The sequence below is a fragment of the Apodemus sylvaticus genome, chromosome 7 (assembly GCF_947179515.1).
Source record: "Apodemus sylvaticus chromosome 7, mApoSyl1.1, whole genome shotgun sequence".
In the NCBI taxonomy this organism is placed as follows: domain Eukaryota; kingdom Metazoa; phylum Chordata; class Mammalia; order Rodentia; family Muridae; genus Apodemus; species Apodemus sylvaticus.
Window position 1 is genome coordinate 31,370,259 of NC_067478.1, and position 1,477 is coordinate 31,371,735.

At 40.0% G+C, this 1,477-nt stretch overlaps 1 non-coding gene across 1 annotated transcript; it reads right to left on the reverse strand.

Annotated features, from left to right (window-relative positions):
- Positions 1 to 887: 887 nt before the first annotated feature.
- Positions 888 to 961, reverse strand: Trnai-aau (transfer RNA isoleucine (anticodon AAU)). The gene has a single exon. It is a non-coding gene; the product is annotated as a tRNA-Ile (tRNA).
- Positions 962 to 1,477: the final 516 nt, after the last annotated feature.

Here is a 1,477-nt window from a genome sequence, read left to right on the forward strand (position 1 = left end):
ATTTACCAACAATCAAAATTTGGGCTGGAGGGATGGCACAGTAGTTAGGAGCATGCACTGCCCTTACAGTGGGTCCAGGCTCAGTGCCCAGCAACACTGCACAGCTCAAAACCACTTGCAACTCTATGTCCAGGATTAGTGTCCCCCTTTTCTGTGGACACTGTGTTCACATGCACTGCCCCTGCAAAAGACACATGCATACAAACATTATATGTATTATCTAAAATATAAAAATGTAAGCTTGCCATTCAGTAAAAGCCACTATTAGAAATGTCTGGGATAGGTTAAAATATGAGTATGTTTTCTAGATATATAGGAAACTCCCAACAGCTTAACAGTAAGAAGAAAAACAAGAAAGTTGACCAAGATTTATACAGATGTTTTCCAAATGAAAATATATCTAAAGATAATAGATAGATAGATAAATAGATAGATAGATAGATAGATAGATAGATAGATAGATAGATAATAGATAGATAGATAGATATAGGTATACATAGATAGATAGATAGATAGATAGATAGATAGATAGATAGATAGATAGAGATATGAATATTTTGTCTGCATGTACATCTGCATGCTAGAAGATGGTATCAGACAATTGTGAATTGCCAAGTGGGTTTTGGGAATTGTATTCGATATCATTGGGAGGGAAGTGAGTGCTCTTAATCACGGAGCCATCTCTCCAACCCCATTGTTACTACTTTATTTATTTTTTATTATTAATTTTTTTTTTTTAGTTTCATATTTAACATTTGAATTTTTTTTATTTGATATAATTTATTTACATTTCAAATGATTTCCCCTTTTCTAGCCCCCCCCACTCCCCGAAAGTCCCGTAAGCCCCCTTCTCTTCCCCTGTCCTCCCAAAAATAATCCTCTACTACTGGCCCGTACGGGGATCGAACCCGCGACCTTGGCGTTATTAGCACCATGCTCTAACCAACTGAGCTAACCGGCCAGATTATTAATTTTTAAAAATAATTATTTTATTTATTTAGAGCCCATATATTGCCCCTGTCCCAGAGTTCTTCATCCCATCCCCCTCTCCTTCCTTCCTGAAAGGGTGCTCCTCTGCCAACCCCCTTGGCCATTCCCCTTTCCTGGGTCATCACATATCTACAGGATTAGGTACATCCTCTCCCACTGAAGGCAGACAGAGCAGTCCTCTGTTATATATGTGCTGGAGGCCTCAGACCAGCCCATGTATGCACTTTAGTTGGTGGCCTATTCTCGGAGAGCTCCCACGGGTCTGGGTTAGTTGACACTGGTGGTTTTCCTATGGGGTTGCCATTCCCTTCAGCTCTTTCAATCCTCCCCCTAACTCTTCTGTTGGGGTCCCCGACCTCAGTCCAGTTTTTGGCTAAATGTATCTGACTTCATTTCCCTTTAGAATGAAATCAAAGAAGATGGAGAGATCTCCCATGCTCACGGATTGGTAGGATTAACCTAGTAAAAATGACCATCTTATCAAAAG